Below are 15,372 nucleotides of genomic sequence, written 5' to 3' on the forward strand. Positions count from 1 at the left end.
GTAACTCCATGGAGAAAGATGCAGCAGTCTGCTTCCATAAAGATTTGTAGCCTTGAATAGACTATAAAGCATAACCCAAAATGCACAAACACCAGAAGAGAAACTAGATGAATGGGACCTTCTAAAAATTAATTTTTTATGTGCTTCCAAAGACTTCTCCAATAGAGTCAAAAGAGAACCTAAAGATTGGGAAAAAATATTCAGCAATGATATATCTGACAAGGGACTTATCTCTAGAATTTATAGAAAACCCCAATACCTCAATAACAAAAAGACAAACAATCCAATTAAAAAATGGGCAGAAGACATGAATAGACACGTCACCAAGGAGGATATTCAGACAGCCAACAAACATCTGAGGAAGTACTCACAATCATTAGCCATTAGAGAGATGCAAATCAAAACAACAAGATACCATCTTGCTCCAGCACTAGTAGCAAAGTTCAACAAGACAAAAAATAACAAATGCTGGTGAGGATGTGGAGAGATTAGGGCACTCATGTACTGCTGGTGGGACTTTAAAATGGTACAACCACTGTGGAAAGCAGTATGGTGATTCCTTAAAAAGTTGGAATTAAAAATACCATTTGACCCAGCTATTCCATTACTAGGTATATATCCTAAAGATGTGCGAGCCAGGATAAGAACAGGCATATGCACACCCATGTTCATCACAGCACTATTCACAATAGCCAAAAGATGGAAAGAAACTAGTTGTCCATCAACTGATGAATGGATAACCAAACTACGGTACATACACAATGGAATACTGTGCAACCCTAAAAGAATAATGTAGACTCTGCAAAACTCCGCATAATGTGGATGAACTTGTAGGACATCATGCTGAGTGAAATAAGTCAATCACAGAAGGACAAATATTATATTAGTCCATTACTGTAAAAGTCAAGGAAAGTTTTATGTATGGAAGGAAATTTTCTTTCTTGGTTGCCAGGGGTGGGAGGGGAGGGAAGGAAACACTGTTAGATAGGTAGAGATAAATATTGATTTGGGTGAAGAGAAGGCCATGTACCAAATGTGAGTTATCAGCATGGTGACATTGAGGAAGAGGAAGACATAGAGAGGTACATGGGAGGTACAGACAACAAAGATGAACCCTTTTGCATATACTGTACTGCGTTGTCAGTGAAGGCAAACATGTGTACACAGGTGGATAGATGGGTGGACAGGCTGAACTATTAGGTATGTCTGTGAAGCAGGGAGTCTACCCAAGACCAGGTATAGAGTTTGCAGACAATGGTCCTATAAGTGTATTTGTATGATCTGTAAGAATTCCCAGGTCTATAGTAGAGCTGACAAGGGACAAGTTTGTAGTCACTTCTTGGTCACAGCCAGCTACACAGAGGACAAGTAGTTAAGCCTGTGAGCTCAGGACCATAGTTGCAGGGGACATCAAGGTCAATTGGCATAACATACTACACAAAACATTGTCCTACCTCCTACTTTGGCAAGTAGCAACTGGGATCTTAAAAGATTGGAAGCATCCATCTAGATGCAATGATGGGTCTCTCTTCTCATCCAGAGCAAAGATGAATGAAGAAAACCAAAGACTCATGGAAACAATTAGTCCTAGCAACTGGTACACCATGTGATCCACAGCCTATATGACTATGAGACCAGAAGAACTAGATGGTGCCCGGCTACCACTGTCAACCACTTGGAGGGGGATCTATGTAGGAGATCCTGGATAGAGAGGGAGAACAACGTGGAACAAAATTCAAAATCATTTGGGGTAATAAAAGGGGGGGACCAGGTTTGTTGGTCTGATAGGGCCTGGTGGAACCACTGAGAGTATGGCCCCTAGCTGCCCTTCAGATCTTGAATTGAACCTACACCTATCGCTTCCAGCCTAACAAAAGACAGGCATATGAGTTGAACATTTACCTGAGGTAGATACACTCCTTGGAGAGAAAAATCATGGGAGAAAGAAGGGCTGTTTATGCACAGTGAGACACCAAGGGGGGCAGGAGTGCATGGAGGATGGACACAGGAAAGAGGTAACTATCAGGAGGAAGTGGGAGGGGAGCTATTACATTGGGGTAAATTATAGTCAATGTCATGAGACAAAGTATATGTGAACCGCTGTATGGAAAGTAAATTTGCTCTGTAAATTTTCACCCAAATCACAATAAGAAAAAAAAAATTATAATTAAAAAAAAAAAAAAAAAAGATTTGTGGCCTTGGAAACCTTACAGGGGCAACTCCTCCATCCTACAGCATTGCTATGAGTTGGAATATACTTGGTGGCAATGGGTTTGCTTTTTGCTTTGGTAGCATGTGATAGTTAAGGTGTGTGTCAACCTGGCTAGGCCATGATTCACAGTGGTTTAGCAGCTATGATGTAGTCGCACCCCAACAGGAAGATCTGATATTATGCAATCACCTCCATGATGAGATCTTCTATGAGCAGCCAATCAGTTGAAAGGGAATTTTCTCAAGTGTGTGGCCTGCTTCCAAAATATATGGACCACCTGGCAGTCTTATGGCTTTTTACTTGATCTGGATCCTGCATCTGGCTTGTCATCATCTGACCTCTGGTCCTTTGGACTTGAACCAGTGTCTTGCCATATTGCCTGCTGAGCTTGGGATTCGTTAGCCTATGCAGCCTCTGAGCCAGTAGCTGGCCATTTTAACTGCTGATCTTGGATTCATCAGCCTATGTAGTTACTTGAGACAGGAGAACCTTCCAACCTGATATCTGACCCACAGACTTATCAGCCTTAACAACTTTGTGAGACATTTCTTTGAGATAAATCTCTCTTACACATATAAGTTTCACTGGTTTTGCTTCTCTAGAGAATCCAGCCTAAGACAGGTGACACAAATGGTTAAGCATTCAGCTGGTGATCAAAAGATTGGTGGGAGAAATACCTAGTGATGGACTTCTGTAAAGATTACAGCCTAGGAAAACCTATTGGGGGAGTTCTACTCTGTCACACCGAGTCTCTATGAGCTGAAAAATGACATGACTGTATGCAACAACAATTCTTTATTTATCTTATCAGGAGTTGGGGACATGTATTGTGCCTCTGGGTAAAGGAGATCATCTTTCTCCCTTTTTTCTTTCCTCCATCCCCAAAGGAAGAGAAATACTGATTTGGATCTGTCTGATCATAAGATGCTGAATGTAACACATCTTCTAAGGGACAAGCACTGCAAATACATCTACATGGACTTCACTCTGTTCCCTCCTGGTAAGGGTCAATCCTGCTCACTTAAGGCAGGTATGGGCTTTTGTAATTTTACTTTTGTCCTGGCTCTTTCTTTTGATATCTGCCCTTCCTCCCATTTGGTAGCCAAGACAGGGATTTCTGTCTCTGCCTAGCACAGGCAAGCTTGATCCTGGACACTAGCAGAAAGAACATTCCTTTCTTCTTGTTGTTACTATTGTTTTCATTCATCCTTGATCCAAACAGAAGGGTGATTCTAGCCTTCCTGTCCATTATAGGAATAGAGGTGAGTTTGGGCTTTTGGGTAGAGGCACAGTAAAGAAAATAAAATAGCCTTTGTGTCTTCTTTGAACTAAAGCTCAAAATTAGTTTTTATTGAGTTATAATTCACATGACATTAGCATTTTAAAATTTACCACTTTAAAATGTACAATTCAGTGGTAGTTAATACATTCATCATGTTGTGTAACCATTGCCACTATAATTCTACCCACCCCTTGAAAAAAAAAAAAAAAAAAAAACCCTTGTAATTACTGCTAGCAGTCAGTCCCCATTCCTCCTCCCCTCATCCCTTGGCAACCACTAATCTAATTCTTGTCTCTATGGATTTGCCCATTCTGGATATTTCACACAAATGGAGTCATACAATATGTGATCATTTGTGTCCAACTTCTTTCACTTACTATATCATCTATATGCCTCAATAGTTTAGGGAAAAGGAGTCTTCCACATGATCCAGTCCAATTAATTAGAGGCTGGCATTGGAGTTCAGAGCCCAAGATTCAATATATAAATACGGGGCTATATGGTATCATTCATTGCCTTGTCTGCCATTGCTTCAATAATATCATGGGATCTGCATTGGAACCTGACTGGGCCAACTGGGTACATGAGTATTTTAGGACATCTTGATCACAATACCTAATAACAGTATCCAAAGTATGTTGTTGTTAGGGGCTGTTGATTTGATTTTAGACTCACAGTGACCTCACAGGATAGAGTAGAACTACCCCATGAATTTTTCGAAGCTGTACTATTTATTGGGAGTAGATCAACAAGTCTTTCTCCCATGGACCCACTGAGTGGGTTTGTACAGCCAACCTTTTGGTTAGCAGCTGAACATTTAAACTATTTTGCCACCAGGGGTTCTTACCCAAATATACCTCAATGTTATAGAAACAAATTGCCTTATGCTTCTTGTGGAAAACATCCTTTATATAAATCCTAATTCCCACCACTAAATGAGAATCAAGACAACCTACCCTTTGAACCTGTCCTTGTTACGCATCTTATTTTATCCTAATAATGTAAATCCTAATAAGGGTTTCTCATCCTGCTAAATCTCAACCGATTCTCTCACTATGAAAAATAAGTTAGTACAATCATATCCCAGGAGAGTAAACTCATTACTACTTTGTAATTTATACAATTTAGATTTTTCCTTCTACCTAAATATTCTCAATAGTACAACTTATCCTGTTGATAAGTAGAGTCCTGGAAGTTAGCATATGTGGAGTTAGGGGTGGGACATGAAGTTAAATGTGTCCCAGTTTGCACCTATGTTAAACACTAATTTCAAACACATCGAGTCCTACGTGGTAAGCTGGTGGGGAAATCCACACAAGAAAGATAACTCCTTACATGGGATATATCCTAAGAACCATGTTAGCCAAGGACTTGGTCCAGTAAGAATGCCTCTGATGACCAACCACAGACATGATCATGCTTCCTCACTGTGGATCAGTCCAGTACATGGTACAGGAATGAAACCAGTAGCTCTGGCCACTCTGAAAGCCACAGATAGTCTATTGTGCTCTTCAGGTGGGCTTAGGTAGCAGTGAGAATCATGAAGTGAATCAAGCAACTCTGCTAGTGTCATTGAGAGGACACTTCATCTGACATCACCCAGAGTAGGAAAGGAAAAAAAAAAAAAAAACAAACAAACTGGTGGATACCACATAATAGCTGAGAAGACTCATTAGTGAGTCTACATGAGAGACACCCTTGTAGACTCCTTAAGATACAGGGAGGTATCCTTAAAGGAGCCTATAATAGTATGTGAGTATGAGAGTCAGAAAAAAATTATTTATTAATATCAATGAATTCATTTGTACTCCCACATTGATGACTCAGGACTTAGAGCTTTGTTTTATGAACAAAAGATTAAGTCTATTTTTTAAATTCATAGGCTACTTTTTGATTGGCACCTAATCAAGCTCCAAAAGAATCTCCTAAAAGAATAATAACTCAAATAACTGGGGAGATCAATTCTCATTCAAGAGTTCCCTTTTCAGCCTCAAGAGGTAGCACTGATGCTTAAAATTCCTTATTCTCCTCTCATCATTTTAAGAGGCAGCACTGAATGAGAAAAAAAAAAAAAAAAAAACAACAGAGTCAGAGAGAGTTGGCTCTGTTACTTACCATCTGGTGATATTGGACCAGTTCTTTAATGATTTCAAATCTCATTCTTCTCATTTGTGAAATGAAGGAGATAATACCACCTACTCTCTAGGTATTTTGAGAGAGTCCATTGAATTAGTATCTGTAAAGTGACTAGCCAGATACTTCGTATGGTAGGAACTCAAGCAACATGAGTTCTTTCCCTGCATACTGCAAAGGATTAATGTACTTGACTACAAAAGGTTGGAGGTTTAAATCCACCCAGAGACACCTTGGAAGAAAGGCCTGGTGATCTGTTTCCAAAAGGTCAGCCTTGAAAACCCTATGGATCACAATTTTAATTGGGTACATAAGGGTTGCCATGAGTCAGAACCAACTCCATGGCCACTGATTTTGGAATTTTTTCTTACTGATGAGGGATGAGGCCCTGAAACAGACCAACCTGGCTGGTGTTGAAAAGACAAGTTGAGGACAGCTCTCAGATAATTGTGTGACAGTCAGCCTCCTTTATCACAGCTTCTCTTTGGGAACTCTGTAAACTGTTGCCTCTGACCATGGTCCATTTGCTGCCTCATTAGCTTCTTCTTTTTCATTCTCAATAATGCCTCTGCTGACCACATGGTCACTTAGTCTGACTTCCTCCACATTTTTGTGTAGCTAGGTCTATCCAGGCCCACACGTTCTGTTCCAGCCTAGCTACTCACTCCTATGCTGCACTCTCTTGACTTCATTACTCTGAGAAGATGGGTCTCAGCCTTCCACATCACTTCTGGTTTCACATGTGTGACACTTCCTGGACCAGTGATGAAAGACCCAGGATGAAGCATCGACACCTGCTATCTTTCCTTCTCTGTGCATATTCTTTTCCTCCTCTTCCTTTCCTACTTCCTGCCTCAACTTATTCCTTTCTTCTACTTTGTCAGTTCCCTTTTGAGGTTGACAAGGGAGAAAACAAACCTTAAGAAACAATAGATGCCTTTGTCTAAGTATTTCCAGAAAGAACTGATTAGTATCACCTCTGTCAAACTGAAAATAATCATTGTTTTTGGCAGACACTCACCAAAGGTTATGTAGACAACACTAAACAATTTCACCCTTGCATGAGAAAAGATAGGAAGATAATTCCTAAAGAATATTCTGACTTCACCTGCAGGTATCCTGTGCCCTATCTCCTGGGAAGTTGGTACACTCTTCATTTCAACGTGGAATCACTCAGACTTACAGACTTTCTCACAAATGCCCCTCATACATAATGAACCAAAACATAAGGATCTGCCTTCACCCAGGAGCTCAGCACAGAATCTGTATTATATAGTAGTTAAAAGCTTGACTCTGGCACAAGACTACAGAGATTTAAAGCACTGGCTGATTGCCCATGGAGAAATCTAATAAAATCTTGGTTTTCTAATGCATAAAATAGGTAGAATAATGGTTTTTACCTCATAAATGTGTATGCTGTTGTTGTTAGGTGCTGTTGAGGAGATTTTGATTAATAGAGACCTGATGTCACGGTGTAGAACTGCACTATATAGTTTTCTTGCCTGTAATCTTTACAGAAGCAGAAAGTCAGTTGTTCTTCCAGTGGAGCTGGAGCAATTGGGTGAGTTTAAATGGCCAGCTTTTCAATTATCAGCCAAGAATTTAACCATTGCACCACCAAGGTTCCATGTAAGTGTATGCATGAGATTTATGTATTACAATTAATGCCTGGAACATAAAGAGTTCTCAAAAATCACTAGCCATTATTGCTGTTGCTGCTGTTAATGCAGTTGTTCTATTATTACTTAAGCTGAAGCTGGAGAACTTAACTTTGAGCTGATTGTATTAAGCTAAACTGAGAACACTAATACATAAAGAGATGGTTTGAAGATTGGTTCTTTAGTGTATATCACAGTCATCTGGAGGGCTTGTTAAAACACAGTTTGGTAGTCCCCATCCTTAGAGTTTTTCTCAGTAGGTCTGAGGTAGGGACAGAATCTGTGTTTCTAACAAGTTCTCAGGTGCTTTTCTGCAGATCATACTTTGAATAGCACTAATTTATAATATTTATTTCCTTCTTCAGGTATTCAGAAATCTCCATATGAGATGCTCATTAAGTTAGATCCCTAGAGAAATAACTTTTTTGAGATATGTTTTTAGTGTAATAAGTTTGATTTTTTTAATCAGTAATATCTGTGATATATGCTTGATACAAAACATGGCCACTCATTTCTATTGCTTTCTTCTGACAGAAAGGTTAAGATGTTACTCAGCTGTTTTCAACGTCCTATATAAAATTCATTATATGTTGACTTTTGTCATTCAACAGACTTACAAATTGAGCATCTGTGATGTGCCAAGTTTTGTGTTACTGGCTATCAGATCAACTCCAAACCATGTGTGTCAGAGTAGAACTCCATGAAGTTTTCAATGCCTGATTTTTTTTTTTTTGTCAGCATTAAATCACCAAGCCTTTCTTTTGTGGCATCTCTGAGTGGACTTGAACCTCCAACCTTTTGGTTAACAGCTAAGCAAGTTAACCAGTTGTATCAACCAAGCATTCGAGGCATTGTGATTTTGCTGTTGTTAGATGCCATTGAATCAGTTCTGACTCATAGGGACCCTTTGTACATCAGAATGAAACACTGCCCAGTCCTGTGCCATCCTCACAATCATTGCTATGTTCGAGCTCAATGTTGCAGCCCCTGTGTCAACCCAACTCATTAAGGTTCTTCCTCTTTTTTCCTCACCCTCTACTTTACCAAGCATGATGTCCTTCTCCAGTGACAGGTACCTTCTGGTAACTTGTCCAAAGTATGTAGGACAAAGTCATTCCATCCTCACTTCTAAGAAGCATTCTGGCTGTATTTCTTCCAATACAGATTTTTTCATTCTTCTGGCAGTCCATGATATATTCAATATTCTTCACAAACACCATAATTCAAATGCATCAGTTCTTCTTTGGTCTTATTTCTTGTCCAGTTTTTGCATGCATGTGAAGCAATTAAAAAGATCATGGCATGGGTCAGGTGCAGTTTAGTCCTCAAAGTGATATATTTGCGTTTAAGCTCTTTGAAAACGTCTTTTGCAACAGATTTGTCCAGTGCAATAAGGTGTTTCATTTCTTGGCTGCTGTTTCCCTGGGTGCTGATTGTGGATGCAAGTAAAATAAAATCCTTGACAACTTAAATATTTTCTTCATTTTCCATGATATTGTTTATTGGTTCTGTTGTGAGGATTTTTGTTTTCTTCATGTTGAAGTATAATCCATACTGAAGACTGTAATCTTTGATCTTCATCAGTAAGTGCTTCAAGTCATCTTCACTTTCAGCAAGCAAGGTTGTGTCATTAGCATATCACAGGCTGTTAATGAGCCTTCCTCCAATCCTGATGCTGTATTTCTACTTCTTATAGGCCAGCTTCTCAGATTATTTGCTTAGCACACAGATTGACCAAGTATGGTGAAAGGATACAACCCTGACACAAAACTTTCCTGATTTTAATTGTGCTCATGAGGAACCCATACCAAGAGGCAAATGTTCATACAGAACAAAGGGAGACTGCATAGTTTAATATCAGGAAAGGCACTGTGCTAGGCCTTAGATATACATCAGTGGGTAAGACAAACACTCTCTCTGCCCTTATGGAGCTATTGACACACTGGAGAAAGTAGGCATTCAGCAAATAATAACATGAATGCAAAATTACCAACTCCATTGAGAAAAAGCTTTAATTCTGAGATCAGCTTTGTGATATACGGTACAGTTGTTATTTGCCATTGAGTTGGTTCTGACTTATAGTGACCCCACATATAACAGAATGAAACACTGCCTTGTCCTGAATCATCCTCATAATTGCTGCTATGTTTGAGCCCATTATTGCAGCCACTGTGTCAATCCATCTTGCTGAGGATCATCCTCTTTTTCACTGACCATCTTCTTTACCAAGCATGATGTCCTTCTCCAGGAAATGGTCCCTCCTGACAACATGACCAAAGTTCAAGAGACCAAGTTTTGCCATCCTCACTCCTAAGGAGCATTCCACTTGTACTTCCTCCAAGACAGATTTGTTTACTCTTCTGGCATTCCACGGTATGTTCAATATTCTTCGCCAACACCATAATTTTAATGCATCAATTCTTCTTTCATCTTACTTATTCAGTGTCCAGCTTTTACAAGCATTTGATGAGACTGAAATGACCATGGCTTGGGTCAGGTGCACCTTAGTTCTTAAAGTGATATCTTTGCTCTTTAACACTTTCAAGAGGTCGTTTGCAGCAGATTTGCCTGATGTACTACATTGTTTGATTTCATGACTGCTGCTTCCATGAGCATTGATGGTACAGTACAGTACAGTATAAATTATTCATATTTTAGAACTTAAGTAAAAGGTAAAGAATCAAGAAATCTTAATGCTAATATTAAAGTTGGCAGAGCTCTTAGACATCAACTTTCTTAATAGTCCTAATGCAAATGGGGTTAAAGGACTTCCTCAAAGTCACAGGAGTAATTGACATCAAAGCTGAAATTAGAATCTTATTTGAAATATATTTTATACTGTTTGAAAATGGAAAACATGACCTTGATATTTTATAGCATGTAAGTCAACTATGTTAATAACAACAAAATGATAACAAGAGAACCAGCAGGTAACATAAAAAGACTTTCTGCCACGCAGATTTAGAGAATTGTGTGAAATTTATCATATCTGCTTCTCTTGGTGGCCTAGAAGTCAATCTTTACTCTTTTATTTTATTACTTGTTAGGTGTATTTCTTTCTGAATTTTGGAATACATTGTCAAAAGGAGGCTTTACCATATTTGGTGGGATTTTACTATAAATCATTTATTTTGAAAACTAGAAACTTTATTTAAAACAGTCCACATTTTGTGAAAGCAACCACTCATTTAAATCTTCACAAAAATATAATTTCAATTCTTTTTGTAATACACCCCTCAGTCAGGCACTTAGTGACCCAGTCATTCCCCCCCCCCCAGCTTAATAGCAAGCAAATTTAAAAGTTCATAGAAAGTAGATAATAAATACTGGTATCAAATAGAACACTTCAAAAGAGTGATGAAAAGCTTCTATGTATTCAAGGTCACTAAATTAGAGATATAAAGTTTTAACTTACGTCAGGCAAGTTCATTCTATGAATATTTTAGTTAATTAGGCTCAATTAAATAGTTTGGAATATGGTTACAAGGGATCCTATTTCTAAGACTGCAAGTACCTAGGTAGTTGGGTTCCATCGAGTCAATTCTAACTCATAATGACCTCATGTGCCTCAAAGTGTTTCCTTGACTAACATTTACAGCAACAGAGCTCTCACAAAGCCATTGGGAAGGGTCAAACCAAATAACCAACCTTTCAGTTAAACAAGTGCTTAATGGTTGGGCCACCAGGTTTCCTATAAGTAACTACAAGTGAAGTGCAAATCAAAATGCCTCACAATATTTACCATGAATAGATGATCCCAAATGTCAAAGATGGCAGACAAGATGAATGTTTTACAAAAGTACCGGTTAAAGTACCATTTCTAGAGTCAAAAGAAAACATGGAGAATTATCTACTTTGCCCTCCTGGTTATGTGGATGAAGAAACCAAATTCCTGAGAGGAATTGACCTGTGATCACATCGTGTGTAAACTCCCAATCTTCTCTCTTCTTGCTTGGTGTTTTTTCATAAACAATGGCAATGGTGAAGTATTTTGTAAGTTATACTACACACCCCACCTTTCCCCCATGGCTATTCCTTTAGCTCACATGTCAGGACTTTCTCGTCAAGGGGGAGAAGAAATTACAAAGACAAAAAATTCTGTTCCTGGCTTTGGTGTTTCATAAGCTTAGATCCTGGAATGAGACTAAAGATTTGGAACAGTGCCTAATGATGTAAGAGGAAGGCTTCCTGCCCCAGGTAAGCTAAAAAAATATCTGGGATGAGGAAGAAGAAATTCAAAAGCCTAGATAGTGTTATTTTCTGGGAAGAGGTTCTGTGTCCTACTTCCCCGTAGGAAAATCCCTAGGGGAGAGGGCTCCAATAGAAACCCAGATGCAATGGCAGGATCCAAGAGCAAAGTAGATTTGGGTCCATACCTAAGTCTAGATCCCTTGGAGAGAGAGCAAGATGCCAGCATTTCCAACCTTCAGCATGGCAGGGAGCAGAACAGTGTTGGGCAGACAGACCCAGAGAGCTTCACTAAGTTCTCCCTAATACACTTCAACAATGGAATAATGGAATGATCCCATGTGCCAAAGGGGCTGGAGTGACACAAAAGGGAGGGCCAGAGGAATCTGAGTTAGTGAATGAGGATGCAGCAGTGACCTGCAAGGACAGATGACTGGAGGCAAGATTGAGACAAGGGTGTTTCACATGACAGCTCTCCCCTACACACCGCCCATGATGTAACAAGATGTAGTTGTTAGTTGCCATGGAGACTCCAACTCATGGCAACACCACATACAACAGAACAAAATTGTCTGGCATTGCACCATCTTCATAATCAATCATTGGTATGCTATACCCCATTTTTACAGCCACTGTGTGTATATTGAGTGTCTTCCAACTTAGGGGACTCATTTACAGCACTATATCAAACAATACTCTGTTGTAATCCATAGGATTGTCATTGGTTAATTTTTGGAAATAGATTTCCAGGCCTTTTTTCCTAATATGTCTGGTAGTTGCACTGAAACCTGTCCACCATGAATGATCATACTAGTATTTGAAATACCAGCGGCATAGTTTCCAGCAATTTAGCAACACACAAACCACCACAATATGAAAAATTGACAGACAATTGATGGTAAAACAACAAAAAAGAGGCAAACAAACAAACAAAAAGTCATTGAGTTAATTCCAATTCATAGTGAGCCTATAAAACAAAGTAATGTAAGTCATCCTAAATTTTGACCTAATCCTTGGAAAAACAGAGAGTAGGTAAAGGTGGGTGTGGAGAAGAGAAGACACTGTATTGACTGACAAAATTTCAAAGTACTTGGTCAAATGTAGAATGAAAGAAAATATTAAGTTCAGTTAAGTCAAAATAGAAATATTTCTTTTCTTTTTTTCTCTTTTTATTGTGATTTGGGTGAAAATTTACACAGCAAATACTCTTTCCATACAGCAGTTCACGTACACTTTGTCTCATGACATTGACCACAATTTACCACAATGCAACATCTCCCTTCCCACTTCCTCCCGACAGTTATCTCTTCCTTGTGTCCATCCCTCCATACATTCCTGCCCCCTGAGCTGTCTCTCTATGCATAAGCAGCCCTTCTTTCTCCCATGCTTGTTCTCTCCAAGGAGTGTACCTACCTCAGGTAAATGTTCAACTCATATGCCTGTCCATTGTTTGGCTGGAAGCCACAGGTGTGCGTTCAGTTCCAGACCTGAAGGGCAGCTAGGGACCATAGTCTCAGGGCCAGCAAACCTGGTCCGCCACCTTTTTTTTTTTTTTCAAATGATTTTCAGTTTTGTTCCACATTGTTCTCCCTGTCTATCCAGGATCTCCTACATAGATCCTCTTCCAAGTGGTTGACAGTAGTAGCCAGGCACCAGTTAGTTCTTCTGGTCTCATAGTTGTATAGGCTGCAGATCGGATAGTGTACCATTCGCTAGGACTAATTGTTTCCATGAATTGTTTTCTTCATTCTTCTTTGTTCTGGATGAGGAGAGATGCATCATTGCATCTAGATGGCAGCTTGCAGGCTTTTAAGATCCCAGTTGCTACTCACCACAGTAGGAGGTGGAACAATGTTTTGTGTAGTATGTTATGCCAATTGAGACTGATATCCTCTGTGACTGTGGTCCCCAGCCCACAGGTTCAACTACTCAGTCCCTCTGGGTAGTTGGCTGTGACCAAGCAGTGTGTACAACCTCGCCCCTTGTCAGCTCTACTATACACTTGGAAATTCAGATCACACACATAAAGTTATAGGACCACTGCCTGCCAACCCTACACATGTTTTTGGGTGCACTCCCCACTTCATAGACATAGCTAATATATATAATAATATATATAATAATATATATAATAATAATATATAATAATAGTTCAGCCTGTCCAACCATCTATCCACCCATATACCCGTGTTTGCCTTCACTGACCACGTCATACTACATATGCAAAAAGGTTCATCTTTGCTGCCTGGACTTCCCACATATTTCTGTATGTCTCTCTCTTCCTCAATGCCACTATATTGATCACTCACATTTGGTACATTGCCTTTCTCTTCACTCAAATCAAAACTTATCTGTATCTATCTAACTGTATTCTCTCCCTTCCCCTTCCTCCCCTGGTAACCAACAAAGAAAATGTCCTTCCATAGATAAGCATTTCCTTGACTTTTACAATAATGGACTAATACAGTATTTCTCCTTTTGTGATTGACTTATTTCACTCAGCATAATGTCCTCCAAGTTCATCCACATTATGCGGTGTTTTGTAGAATCTATATTATTCTTTAGGGTTGCATAGTATTCCATTGTGTGTATGTACCATAATTTGGATATCCATTCCTCAGTTGATGGACACCTAGGTTGTTTCCATCTTTTGGCTATTGTAAATAGTGCCACGATGAACATGGGTGTGCATATGTCTGTTCTTGTCATGGCTCTCACTTCTTTAGGATCTATACCTAGTAATGGAATAGCTGGGTCAAATGATATTTCTAGTTCCAGTTTTTGAAGGAATCACCATACTTCTTTCCACAATGGTTGTACCATTTTACAGTCCCACCAGCAGTGTATTAGAGTCCCAATCTCTCCACATCCTTGCCACATTTGTTATTTTCTGTCTCATTGAACTTTGCTACTAGTGCTGGAACAAGATGGTACCTCATTGTTGTTTTGATTTGCATCTCTCTAACAGCTAATGATCATGAGCACTTCTTCATATGTTTGCTGGCCGCTTGAATATCCTCCTTGATGAAGTGTCTATTCATGTTTTCTGCCCATTATTTAATTGGATTGCTTGTCTTTTTGTTATTGAGGTATTGGAGTTTTCCATAGATTCTAGAGATAAATCCCTTGTCAGATATGTCATTATCAAATATTTTTTCCCAATCTGTAGGTTCTCTTTTGACTCTTTTGGAGAAGTCTTAGCAAGCACATACAAATTTAATTTTTAGGAGGTGCAAATCATCTGGTTTCTCTTCTTGTTTGTGCATTTTGAGTTATGCTTGATAGTCTGTTTATGCCATATATTAGGGCCCCTAAATTTTCCCCTAGTTTTTCCTTGAGAAACTCTATAGTTTTGGGTTTCACATTTAAGTCTTTGATCCATCTGGAGTTCATTTTTGTATATGGTGTGAGGTACAAATCTTGTTTCATTTTTCTGCAAACGGAGCTCCAGTTTTGCCAGCACCATTTATTAAACAAACATTCTCTTCCCCATTTAATGGATTTTGGGCTTTTGTCAAAGATCAGCTGACTATACGTTGATGGATCTATTTCTGGGTTCTCAATTCTATTCCATTAGTCTATGTATTTGTCATTAAACTAATACCAGGCAGTTTTGACTACTGTGGCTGTGTAGTAGGTTTTGAGATCTGGCAATGTGAGACCTCCTACTTTGTTCTTCTTCTTCAATACTGCTTTGCTTATCTGAGGTCTCTTTCCTTTCCATATAAAGTTAATGATTGGGTTTTCCATATTCCTAAAGAATGTTGATGGGATTTGGATTGGGATTGCATTGAATGCATAGATTGCTTTGGGTAGAATTGACATTTTCACAATGTTCAATCTTCCTATCCATGAGCATGAGATGTTCTTCCGTTTATTTAGATCTCTTATGGTCCCAG

Source organism: Orycteropus afer, unplaced genomic scaffold, assembly GCF_000298275.1.
Source record: "Orycteropus afer afer isolate SDZICR_OR568_19922 unplaced genomic scaffold, OryAfe1.0 scaffold00212, whole genome shotgun sequence".
Classification (NCBI taxonomy): Eukaryota; Metazoa; Chordata; class Mammalia; order Tubulidentata; family Orycteropodidae; genus Orycteropus; species Orycteropus afer.